Here is a 13,369-nt window from a genome sequence, read left to right as displayed (position 1 = left end):
GGTGTCTAATTGTGGGGCAGACAAAGTGACGCATCAGAGAAAATTTGACAGAATGAGTCAGAGATGGAATATACTCAACTCACACAAGAACAGCACAGGAAAGAGACTACATGAGCACTGAGAGAGAGAAAGGTTGCAGTGATGTGGTATGATGTATCTGTATGCAGTTTCACCAGGATGGTTTTATAGAAATAGAGTGGAACGAACAAGCTAGACATAGGTGAAGAGAGAAAGTGCTAGAGAATGAAAAGGATCCAGAAGATTAGAACACACTCCTAAAGTTAGGATGAGGTCAAGTAGAACCAATCGCTGAAAGCCAAAAGAAGCTGATAGAATCAGTCATTTTGTAAGATTAGATTTTATGGAGCCAGAAGCTTCCAGGCCTAGATTTAGGGATAGTTATGGCAGAGAATGAAAGTCTCTCCACTCAGGCCAATCACTGTTGTCATACAGCTTGGGTAAGGCTCTCATCTCATCCCTTCATCTGAGGAAATAAAGCTGAAATAAAGCTGAGATGATGAGCAAGAGGGAGAAGAGGTGTACAAAGAGGACGAGCTGTGAAGGGATCAGTGTCTCAAAAACCCTTCCAAAGGATCACTCTCAATGATAACTTCCCTCAATTTCTAAAGTTTCCACTATCTTCTAAAAGCACTATTTATTAATGATCAAAGGTTGTGGAACATTACCAAACCAAGCTATGACATACAGGCCAACACTTTCACTAAAAATAAACATCAACATAAAAGTATACATAAACATAAAGGCAATCATTTTTATTAAAAATAAGCCTGGAGAGATGGGTCAGCTATTAAGAGCACTTTCTACTCTTGCAGAGGACAAACTCAGTTCCACAGAGCAGTTCACAACCATCTATAGTTCCAGTGACATGAGATCATGGTCATAAAATTTGAAGGAGTTGTTTTTCTCTTTTCACCATATATGTTCTTGGGCTAGAGCTCAGGTCTCTGATTTACAGTGAACACTTCAACCCACTAAGCCATCCTAGCTACCTTATTTTGATTCTTTAAGGGTTTCATTAATATGAAACACTTGTTTCATTAATATAAAGAAAAATTTCAACATTTTAAGTTTAGAGTATAGGTCTTCTATTATTTGTTTGACTTGGCACTTTTTTTTTTAGATACTGAAATATGATCACATACTTTTGATAAATTGGTTTTGTTTCCTCTTTCTGAAGCTCTTGTGAAGAAAGATTGGACTATGAATTGGAGCAGTTTCTAAATAATTCATTTGGAATTTTCAACCTCTTTGATATTTTGTCATTTGGAAGAGTATTTTCAGATTTGCTTCACAGGCTTTCATACTTGGGATAAGTATGTTATCCCAAGATATTTCAAGAGCATGTTCCCCACTATGCTTCGGTTGTTACATTGTATTCTATTTTAGGGTTTTGTTTCTAGTTTTTCAAAGACCAGAGTCAGAACTATAAAATTATAAAATGTGACTTATTTTACATCTCTCCGTTCCATTTACATTTTTATTTGGAGTTTGAGTTACAGGTCAGAAGACAAGTTAAAGGATTCTCATTTCTGCATGTGGCCATGCTAAATATACTGAGCCATCTTGTGGACTTATTCTCTGTTTCTTTTTTTAATGAATTTTTTATTCAAAGTTACTTTAAATACTGCTATTTCTCCACATGTGTTGTGTGTGTTTATCTATTTATACACATTTTGTCTTAGTATAGGTGTTGTTGTTAGCAGGCAGGTGAGTATGCATATGTGCATTCACTTGTCCACTCAGCCAGTGCTGTGAGCATTGTTGGGGCTGGTGCTCTCTCAGGCCTGCCAAAACAAACCTCTGTTGGTCATGTGAACATAACAGCCCAGCTCAGAAACCCTCAATAACAGAGTGTCCTAGCTGAACGATTAAGGTCTAATGGAAATACGGTTTACCATTCTTCATCTCCATATGTATTATATCCACCTGATAAGCCTTTCCTTAACTGTGATCTGAGACTCTCCCCATATAAGCCCACATTTGCCTAACCGGAAAGCAACAGCAGAGCCATATTGTCTGCTTGTAAGAATCTTCAAGAGAAGATTTGACTCCTCGAACTGGAAAGGATTCAGGCAGAAGAAAGTGTGTAAATCTTGTCCAGGGAAACAATTGAGTATAAGAAAGCATTGGATGAACAGTTACAAGAGAGAGAATTCAAAGAAAGAAGAATCAAAGCACAATCAAGAACTGGCATCCCAGTTGGTAGCTGCAGAAAATAAGTGTAATCTTTTAGAAAAATAATTGGAACACATGCAAAATATGATTAAAGCATGCAGAAATGGAGAGAACATCTGTCTTAGAAAAGCAGGCTTCACTAGAAAGAGAAGAGAAGCACGATCAAACCCATGTTCAAAGCCAGCTGGAAAAACTGTACATTCTTGAACAGGAATACAACAAACTCACTGCAATGCAGGCCCTTGCAGAATAAAAAAAAAAAAAAATGCAAGAGTTGGAGTCCAAACTCTGTGAAGAAGAGGAGGAAAGGAAGCGTATGCAGGCTCTGGCAGCCTAGTTATAGAGTGTTCTAAAAGTAAATAGATTTATTTATTTTTTTTTTTCAGAGCTGAGGACTGAACCCAGGGCCTTGCACTTGCTAGGCAAGCGCTCTACCACTGACCTAAATCCCCAACCCCTAGACTTATTTTTGAAGATGAGACTACTTCATGTGTTCCAAACAGCACTAGAAAGATAAAACAAACAAACAAACATAAAACGTCAAAACCACCAGAAAAGGAAGGTTCTAGGAGCTATTTTGGTGCACAGTCACATTACAGATGGTGCTTAGGTGATATGCCTTTCGTTGTTGGAACGTCCACCAGTAGCAGCCATGCCGTGGTAGCCAATGTTGAGCATGTCTTGCATCTGATGAAACACCACAGTAAAGCCCTGTGCAATGATCGAGTTGTTGACAGTGTTCCCTTGGCAAAGCAAGCTTGTTCATGAAGTAGTAAGAGTAAGAAATCAGTGATGCCTCCTTCCAGCAGTGTTAATGGAGAACTGTTGGGTGTCTTACAGACTTTACAGGGTGAATTTGGGCAAAGGAGCTTTGATCAACAGCAACTTACTAAACTCATGCAGGAATCATCAAGTGTGGAACTGAAGGACAAACTGGAATGTGAATTGGAGGCAATAGTGGGAAGAATGGAAGCAAAGGCCAACCAGATAACTAAAGTTCGAAAATATCAAGCTAAGCTAAAAGCAACAAAACACAGATAAGCAGAAGAAGAAACTAAAAGTTAACAAAAAAGACTCATGAGGAAGAAGGAAACAAAAGCAGTCGTTCATCTGGAATTACAAGGATCACAAGTAAGAAGGATCTGACCAAACAGAGACCTGGAGAAAAAAAAGCAGGAAAAATATTCAGTTACTGAAGGACATGTAAACCATACAGAATTCATTGCAAAACAGTAATCTGTGTTGGGATTACTGACACCAGGTCATAAATGATGTACCTTACTGGTCATAAATGATGTACTTACTGGACAATGAGCAGATTTTCTAGTTCTCCTGCTTACAAAACTGCCATTACTGGCAAGTATTAGGGCCAAGCTTTATTACAGTCTGTTGTCCCGTGCAGCACAACTGAACGGAGATGGGGTTCTACAGCAGAGAGGCCCACTGTGTCTTTGAATTTGCTGTACTCATACACTACACTTTGTAAACAAATGACCAGGTTTTGTTTTTTACTTGTGGATGTGTTTTTTTTAAGTAGGTATGTATGTAAATTGGGTTTGAAAATTCAGAAAATGATGCTGTCCCCATCTCCAGATGACCATTAAATGTACTGTTTTCAGCATTTCAGACATTGATCAAGAGTAAATTCACTATTAAAGACACAAATATTTTAAGTCAGTTACCCATGAAATATGTCACAATGTCTTCATAAAACTCTAAACAGTTGTTAATGAAATAAATGAAATTTTGAAATAAAGAATAAAAGTGGGTATTGTAAAGTGTATACATTTGCAGTTTTTGGACAGTACCTATTTGTAATCATGTTGAATGCTTTTAACATAACGTCTATCATGTCATTGTAAATTATCAATTTTGAATACGTCGATATGTTAATCTTTATAAATTTGGTACTTCAAATCAATAAAACAATTTTTAAACTTTGCTTAACAGCCCCCACAAAATATTTTTACCAAATTAAAAGCAAATCATCTAATTACAACTTGAAATACACTAGTATTTCAGAGTCTCAAATACTTTTTAGGTTATCCAATCCTTTTGTCTTTAGATACTATTGGTAAAACATCTAAAGTGTAAGCCTAATGTTTAAAAAAATAGCATAATTTATTATCGGGGAGATAATGATTCATAGCAGAAAAATAAAAAATAAAAAGTCTTAGGACTTTAGAGAATGATGGTAAAGATAGCAGAACTGTTCCCTGTTCTGCATGGAGCCCTTAAACAGTTGAAGTGAAGTAGCAACAAGGCAGAGACTAGGTGAATGTGTCAAAGGCATTACTAAAGGAGTGGGAGAAAACACAGCAGTGTAGTGCTAAACGTCCATAGCACATGAAAATCCAGAAAAACCACTGAGGGGAAACTGAGAGAGCTTGACAGCTCCTCCCTTGATGATATTTTACAGATGAGTCAATATGGACTTCTTATAGGATCATACAAGCTGTGGCTCTGTCATGATCCCCGTCAGCATCACAGATAACCAAAACGTTTACCATGGGGAACATGTTTACCCAAAAGCAAGTTGTGGAATTATGAAGAATAAGCCCATGCAGTGGCGACAACCCCTGTGACAATAGTGGCCACACCTCAGTACTAAAACCGGATCCAGACTTCCTTTAGAAAGAACGACCGTGAAAATCACCTTATGAATATATTCATTCTCTCATGCAGACACACTAAACACAAAACCAATATTCAGTCTGTTTAGAGACAGGTCAAAAGCAAAGATAAAACCACACCTAAAGCCATTTTGTTTCCTTCCTTCCAGGGAACTAGTAAAATTATTTACTAGGGAACTAGTAAATTATTATTGAAGCTGATATCTTGGCTTATATATAAATAAATGCATGTCTGCTTAACATTATCATCCAGTATTGATTGGCTCATCCCCATGGACATCTTGGTCAGCTATGTGTCATGTTGCTTTTCCAGTGTTGTCTTTATATGTCTGGTGAATCTTTGTTGTACACTTAAATACAGATATGTCACTGATACAATAATAGAACACTATGCATTTTGTAATTTAGTATTTAAGATTGTGCTATTAGTACATGGCACAAATAAATATAAATAGGGTATGATACATTGATAAATAATATATGGCCTACGGATAAGCAGTATAAGTTATATAGGTAAGTAGTATATGATATTTAGATAAGTAGTGCATGATATGTGAATTAGTAGTATATGATATATGCATGAATATAATATATATATAGCTATTTTGAGAATTGTTAGCTTATAATATATTGATAAATAACATATGACATATTGACATATAATATCCGAAATGAAACCATGGAAGAATTGAAGAACATAACAATATTTAGACTAAGAATAACAGAACTAGTGCTGATATCCTAGATATGAGAAATGATGGATAAGGAGTGGAGCTTTTACTCCTTTTTATTTCACCAATTATGAAATTTGGTACTATTCCTCTTTAAAAATCAAATGCAAGATTTTTGAATCCTTAAAATATATATTTGTTGCCAAATTGAATTTTTTTTTGTGCTACATTGCCTTAGACCTTTTGTCTTTAAAAGTACCTGTCTGTTCATTTGTTTTCACTTTATCTTAGAGGTAAATATATTAAAAGTGGCCTATGTGACATGGAGTGATCCAGAAAATCAAATATACTTAAAATGATACAATCCTTTATTCCACTGAGAGTTTTCCTACAGAGTCATTATATAACGATTTCTTGCACACCATGTATTGTACTTCCTTTAATTAAGAACACAATCTAATCACTATATACTAAGCTGATTATGTAAGTGAGAAATAATAACTGAGAAAAAGAGACCTGATAAATTTTGAAATTTTCATGTTACAAAATCCAACTTTCTTTAGTTGTATTGGCAGCACATTTGGATCCAGGAAACGAACATTGCTCCACAGGGTTATTTTCTGTGTGCTTTGAGAAAAGGACTTCATAGGCAGAACTTATGTACGTATTTTAAATTGCATCTTATTTCTCACCTCAAATAACCAACGAGCTCCCTAACCCACTGCTGTCCTGCTCAAGCCTGGCACAGTTATGAAAGAACGATGTGCAGAATTTAGGCCCTTGCAGGTCCCCTGTACTTGTAGCTATGTTTTGTTCTTTCTTACCTCCTATTTCTTTTCTATCAGAAAACTATCAAGGTAAACTTATGAATCAGACAGTTAATAGTTTTTACACTAAATAAATCCACAAGCAAACTGAATGTGCGGAAATGTCTGATATCTAAGTATTCTGGTGGATGAGCAGGAGGATTGAGTCCAAAACTTAGTCCGATCAGTGAGACCTTCCTCAAGAAATATAATTAAATGAATAAATAAATAAATTCCAAAGCAAAAAAGGTTTTACTAATACAATTTAGGAACTTTTATCACAATCAGCTGAGTAGCCTCAATAAATTAAAATAATAACTTTTGGAAATCTTATTTCCAAGAATAAAAACACATGAAGTTCTGTGATGCTGAATATCTTTCACCTTCTGACATGTTATACGGTTGGATGGCTGAAAAAGACCACAGGATCATAGTGCTTTTCTGCAACAATGATGTCATCAATCAGATTGAGTGTTACTCAGTACATGTAGCTTAGTATCTTCTTCACAGGTGCCTAATTCAGCACAACTCATATTGAAGCCATGTTTTTTAGAAAAGGGGAGGTGGTCTCCAGGTTCTATTCCTACTGAAGAACTAGTTTCAATTAAATGCCGCTGGGGAAAAGACTAATTTTCTTTTGGAGTTGTTAACATTAGTAGGTTTCTGAAGTATTATTTGATGGCCTGACATACAGTAGCACTCTAATTTGTCTTAGTAGTTTACAAAAAGACGGGCTTGGGTAAATTGCTCAGCAGTTAAGAACACTTGCTGCCCTTCCGGAATAGTAAAAACCAGACCCAGCACCTATGTCATGCCCAGTGTCTCTAAACGTATCTCCAAATCCAGGGATCCAGTGTCCCTGGTCTCCACAGGAAACTGAACCCACATACATGTATCCAGTTTAGGCACCTATGCCTACACATTATTAAAATAACAAAGCTAAATCTTTAGAAGGATAAGGTCTGACAATGAGAGGGGAACATGTGGGGAAAATAAGAGGGTGCTGAAGGAAGAAAATGAAGATGAATGTGATTATATTTTGTTGTATATGTATTTGAAATTCTGAAGAACAAAGAAAATGTGCAGATGAAGAAAAGCAATTATGTGCATCAATCTCAATGGGACTCTTTAGGAGCTTGGTGACAATTTTATATAATCTTTCCCACTGTTTATAGAATATTGTTGGTGATGTTTATCATCGTGAAGCTTACACAATCTTAGATTCAGCAATGGCCACTGTAACTAAAATCACAGACCCTTCCACAGGATTTCTGAGTGCCTGTGAAACTTGTTTGCTTCATGCATTAAGATGTTTTCCCCTTAACTCAGCTTAACCTCAGATATTGACAGATGCACGGTTTTCTGCTAGAGCTTGCTCAATAAAAGAATTAGTGTGAAGTCATGAAGATACACTGTAACTCTGTTGAAATATATAGCACTGTGCACATCAGGTTTTATCTGTGTGAAGTTAAATTCAGAGGAATTTGTTGTTACTACTAGTAACTGCTTCTTATTAACTATCTGAATGCTATTAAGACCCCTGAGCATGCTCACTAGTCGGAGAGCCAGACTGACTATTAAATATTCACACTTGGCTCTTCTTAATGCCTGCATGCCTGGGGCTATTCTTTCTTATGGACATCTTTACAGATCTGGAGGTTGTGTGTTTGTTAGTTAATTTTGATGCTTTGCTTGTAGTCCTCACTAAGATTCTGATTGTGATCCCAAGACACCTCCTCATGACCTTGTCTATATCATAGCAAATAGCTTCTTGGTTTTAGGGTGTATTTTCCGTAGGTCTCTAATTTTACACTTCATTTATTTTGCCCCAAATTTATCAAATGCAATTTTGAAATTGTTGCCTCTATATCAAAGGTAGATGCTAATATGGATGCCAGGAAATACATGCTGACAGGAGCCTGATATAGCTGTCTTCTTAGAGGTCTGTCAGAGTCTGACATATACAGAGGTAGATGCTCACAGTTAACCATTGAACTGATCATGGGGTTCCCAATGGAGGAGTTAGAGAGACTGAAGGAGCTGAAAGGGATTGTATCCCCATGGGGAGAAAAACAATACTATCCAACCTGAGCTTCCAGGGTCTAAATCACCAGACTGGGAGCACATAGGGAGGGATCCACGGCTCCATCTGTATATATAGGGGAGGATGGCTTTGTTCGGCATAGGTGGGAGAAGAGGTCCTTGGTCCCATAATAGCTGTATGCCCCAGTGTGGGAGAATTCAAGGGTGGGGAGGTGGGAGTCGGTGGGAAGGTGGGGGCACATCCTCATAGAAGCTGGAGGAGGGGAGATGGGATTGGGAGTTCCTGGGTGGAGGGAAATGGGGAAGGGGGATAACATCTGAAATGTAAATAAAATATCCAATAAAAATATTATAAAAAACATAAGGCCTGAATAAAAAAAAAGAAATTGTTGACTCTAGAACTAGATTGTCTAGGAACAAATACTGATTCTGTAAGTTTTTTAACTTTAGGGAATTAGCGGTTTTAACTTTTTCAGCTTTAGATAAGGATAAAGGAATAATACTTTCTATCTCATAGGACAGTTATGTTGAAAACTATATTTTATAACTAGCATTAATAGCTTTTCCCAATAAATGCTCTAAGTAGGACCTCTATTAAAAGTTTGGAATGCATAATGCTTGCTATTCTGCCTCCCTGTTGCATTTTGGAATAATGCCTGAAATATAATACTCAACAGTACAAATCAAAAATAATACTAAACAGTACATTTTAATGTTGACAAATGGGACTCATTTTACTGCTGCTTTCCAGGCTTTGTGGTAGAATCAGTTCTCTATCATTCACTGAAATGTTCATGAATGAGTAGTCCCAAGAGCTTTTGGTGGCACTCTTTTTGGTAAGAATGTATGTTCAGACAGCTTTAACTGGTAATATTCAGGCCTAGCTACATTCTCCTCCTGTTCTGTGACAGCCTACAAATACGTTAATTAGAATGAATCATTTCATTACAAAAATGTTCATGCTTATGGTTTTATTTTGCTTTTATTTAGTATTTTTAATTAAAAATTTTAAGCATATCACATTACTATAATTGATTTCCTCCTTGATAGATTCCCTAAGTGATTTGAAATTTAATTTCTATGTGTCTTATGTACAAAAAATTTTCTTAACTCTATATCCATTTTTAAATTACATCTATGCCATAAACTGATTCTAAATTGTAAAAGAATAGGAGATATTCACAATATAGAGGATTCTGTTGTAAATTATAGCAGTTTTTTTCTTTTGTGTATATAAGAATAAACATTTTGATTTAGCAGATACATTTTTTAAAAATATCTAGTTTCCCTTAAGAGGAATGTTATAAAGATGTCACATAAAAAGTCACATGTCAAACAATAGTGATGATGAGATACTACCTATCTCATTCATATCCTGTTATATTTTCAAAATTAAAAAATGAAAAATATTACCAAAAAATAATGTCTACCTAAAATAAAAAGCAGCTTCTAGGTTATTTCCTTCATTCAGTAGGTAAAATTATTAAGACTCTTCATGTTCTAATTACTGACAGTAAAAGTATGAATGGTGTACTTATATGAGGGTTGTCATTTTCCTAATACTGTAGATAATTGTATATTGTATTAGAAAATGTAGTTAATATAATTTGTTCTTATAAAAAAAAGTTTAAATAAACTTTTAAAGATTACCAAAGATTTTGACTTGATTTGTTTTGTTTGTTTTACTTTATTCATGAGCAGTTCTAGGCCAAAATTAAGCAGAAAATGAAATATAAACACCTATACTAATAAATTATGCTTCGTGGCAGTTATTTTTTTGATCATTTTACTTTAATGCTGAAATGTAAAGGATTTCAGTTTTTGACACCCTTATATGTTTTAGACACCACACTTTCTGGAGAAACACCTGGTATAAAGTATCCTCATATTGTAGATACCTAAAATGACATGTTTATGTGTCTATGTGTGGATAAGTGCATCTGTAGATCCAGATGCACATGGAGCCATCTCTGCCCCAGTTTAAATATGTTAGAGGTGAACCTTTGGAATAAAGATGAAATAATGGTGAAATAAAATAATATAAAATACTCTGTGAGAAGAAAGTAAGACTGAACTGAGTAATGGATTATGCACTAGGTAAAATTTATTTCTCAAATCTACATGAAGGATTTAATAGATCTGAGAAGAACAAGAAGGAGCAGGAAGAGGAGGAGAAAAAGAAGGTGAAGGAGAAGAAATAGTAGAAGAAGGATAAGGAGAAGAAAGAGAAGAAGAAGGAGGAGGAAGAAGAAAGTTAAAACAATATATTAGTATAAAATATAATTTAATTAATACAAAGTTAAAATATATTATCCAAGGTCACATTTTTATTATTTTTAAAATTTTTTTTTCACTTTGTAGGCTGACCTCAGAACCCCCTCCCTGCTCTTTTCCCAGTCCTACCTTCACACCCCTCCCCCATGCCTCAAGTCCCCTTTCCTCAGAGAATGTGAGGCCACATGTGGAAACTAACATACATCAAGTATGTGTTCATCAAGTCAGTGTAGGACTAATGAATCCTCTCTCATTGAAGACAGACAAGGCAGCCCAGCTACTGGAAAAGGGATCCAAATGCAGGCAGCACAGTCAGAGACACAGCCCTTGTTCTAATTGTTAGGGGACCAAAATGAAGAATAATCTGCACATTTGCTACATCTGTTTAGGGTGTCTAGGTCCAGCTCATACATGCTTTTTAGTAGGGATTCCGTCTCTGTGAGCCTCATGGAATCAGGTTAGTTTACACTATAAGTATTCTTTTTATATTTATTATTATTATTATTATTATTATTATTATTATTATTATTATTATTTAATCCTTTTTTACAATCCAGTCTTCATCTCCCCTCCTGGTCTGCCTGCTGACCACTCCCCATCCCATACCTCCTCCTCCCATCTCCAAGAGGATGTCCCCCATATCCTTATCCCACCAGACAACCCCAATCCCTGGGGACTTGAGTCTCCGAAGGTATTCTTATGGTGTCCTTAACCTCTTTGGCTTACTCAATTCTATCCTCCATTCTTCCACAAGATTTCTTGAGCTCTACCTAATGTTGGCTGTAGGTCTCTGCTTCTGTTCTATCAACTGCTATGTAAAACTTCTCAGAAGACAGTTATGCTAGGCTCCTGTCTGCAAGCATAGCAGACATATCATAAATAGTGTCAGGGACTGGGTCTTAAGTTGGGCCAGTGTTTAACTGAGCATTTCCTGAATCTCTACCTTCCTTATCCCTGTACTTCTTGTAGGTCAGACTAATTTTGGGTCAAAAGTTTTTTGGATGGGTTGATCTCAACCTCCCTCTACTCAAAGTCCTGCCTGGCTACAGAAAGTGGTCTCCTCATTCTCCATATTCTCTGCTAGTAGAGGTATCAGATAGGGTCACCCCTCAAAAACCCCTGAAGCTTCCCATTCCCAGAGATGCCACACCACTGATTTCAATTTTCTCTCTCAGCCTTCCCCCACTTTCTTTCCTAGTTCCCTCCTCTGTTCCTCTCATTTCTTTTCTTCAGTCTACTTCAGATGTCAATTTTATTTCCCCTTCTCAGTGTGATTCAAGCATCTTGCCTTGGGTCCTCCTTATTGCTTAGCATCTTTGGATCTGAGGGTTGTAACCTGTTTATCCTGTACTTTATGACTAATATCCACTTTTAAGTGAGTACATAAACACATGTCTTTTTGTGTCTGGATTGCTTCACTCAGGATAATATTTTCTTTAGATCCATTGATTTGTATGCAAATTTCATGGTGTACTTGTTTTAGCAGCAGAGTAGCATTCCATTTTGTAAATGTACCACATTTTGTTTATCAATTTTTTGATTGAGGGACATGTAGGTTGTTTTTTGTTTCTGACTATTATTAGAAAGCTGGTAATTATGATAGGCAAAAGACACCATCATTAAGAAAAAAAATGCACCCTACAGAATTGCAAAAGATCTTCACCATCCATACACCAGGCAGAGGGCTACTATCTGAAATATACAGAGAAAGGGAACTCAAGAAATTTGACATTACCAAACCAAATAATACAATTAAGAAATGGGGATACATAGGCTAGAAAGTTGGTTTAGCAGTTAAGAGCACTCTCTGTTTACCCAGAGATCCTGATTTCAATTCTCAGCAACGACATGGTAGTTCACAACCATCTGTAATGGGATCTGATGCCCTCTTCTGATATGTCTCAAGACAGCTACAGTGTAATTGTATACATAAAATAAATAAATCTACAAAGAAATATAGAAAGAAAGAAATAGAGAGGGGGAAGGAGGAAGGAAGGGAGAAAGGAAAGAAGGAAGGAAGGAAGGAGGAGAGAGAGAGAGAGAGAGAGAGAGAGAGAGAGAGAGAGAGAGAGAGAGAAATAGTGTACAGAACTAAACAGAATTCTCAACAGTTCTACCTCAACACCCAACTATAGCATTACTGGGCATATACTAAAAAGATACTCCTCTATACCACAAAGACACAGTATTTTTTTTTTTAGTCACGGTTTTTCAAAATAACCACCAAGTTAAATAAGATAGCAAAATATTTTATTTATAATAGCAACATTTCATTTCTAATAGAAAGTTATTACAAGTCTGAACTGGAAAGGCCCTACACACTTTACAAACTTCTGCTCACTTGATATAATAATAAAAAGTTTTAAAGTCAAATATTATTAGAGACTGAAAAGCATATTCTGCAGGGAATCTTCAAATATCTAGAATTCTTATTTTCAGAAACAATAAAACAAAATGACAACTACATGTTGAAGGATGGTAATTGGATATAGATAAATAAATCTAAATTTCTAAGGGTGGTTAGTAAACTGGCACATAGAATATTAAGAAATATCCAGGGTCAAATGCATAAAACACAGAGACATAGGGGTATACGGCGTACAAAAAATGGCTTACATCTTGAATTATTTGGGATTTTAAATAACATAAGAGACATAATAAAAAGCATAATGTGAAGTGGAAAGAGCTGAAATTTCAAAAGCACGTTAAAGAAAAATGTTAAGGATAAATTTATGAGATCTTTTAT

The 13,369-nt window shown here is 35.9% G+C and overlaps 1 pseudogene; it reads left to right on the top strand.

Annotated features, from left to right (window-relative positions):
• The first annotated feature begins 401 nt into the window (after window positions 1-401).
• Window positions 402-3,507, top strand: LOC117715668 (centrosomal protein of 57 kDa-like; annotated as a pseudogene).
• Window positions 3,508-13,369: the final 9,862 nt, after the last annotated feature.

This window comes from Arvicanthis niloticus, chromosome 9 (assembly GCF_011762505.2).
Source record: "Arvicanthis niloticus isolate mArvNil1 chromosome 9, mArvNil1.pat.X, whole genome shotgun sequence".
In the NCBI taxonomy this organism is placed as follows: domain Eukaryota; kingdom Metazoa; phylum Chordata; class Mammalia; order Rodentia; family Muridae; genus Arvicanthis; species Arvicanthis niloticus.
This window is presented reverse-complemented; position numbering and strand designations above follow the sequence as displayed.